We start from the raw sequence: 466 nt of genomic DNA on the forward strand, positions 1-466 counted from the left end.
AAAGTTGATGTAGGCTATACATTTTATTTTATTTTCCTGGTAATACCCTCGTGGTGAACGCATAGCTGCCGCACTGGTCGGACACGGAGGTGACCACTGTTGGCATCGCGGGCTTTCATAACGCAGTGAGTGACTGAGCCGTAAACTTTCTGGCGCCGTAGTGTCATCGCATAGAGAGAAAACACCTTTGTCTTTAAAGCGGCGGGCTGCAGCTGACGTAGGCTCTGCGTTGCCCGCGTGTTCCCAAAGGATCTGGGGTAAAAAAAAAATTAAAAAATGTATAAAAAACGATTGGCTCCTGGGTTTCAACATCTGTGCAGCTAGCGTCGTATCGTCACCTGAGCTGTCAGCTCCGCATTACCTCACTCGTGGCCGGCCTGTCACTTTACCCCTGCAGTTTAACTTTGGCTTGCATGCTCTCGCTCTCTCTCTCTCTCTCTCTCTCTCTCTCTCTCTCTCTCTCTCT

The sequence above is a fragment of the Anarrhichthys ocellatus genome, unplaced genomic scaffold, assembly GCF_004355925.1.
Source record: "Anarrhichthys ocellatus isolate YVR2014 unplaced genomic scaffold, GSC_Weel_1.0 scaffold15, whole genome shotgun sequence".
Taxonomy (NCBI): domain Eukaryota; kingdom Metazoa; phylum Chordata; class Actinopteri; order Perciformes; family Anarhichadidae; genus Anarrhichthys; species Anarrhichthys ocellatus.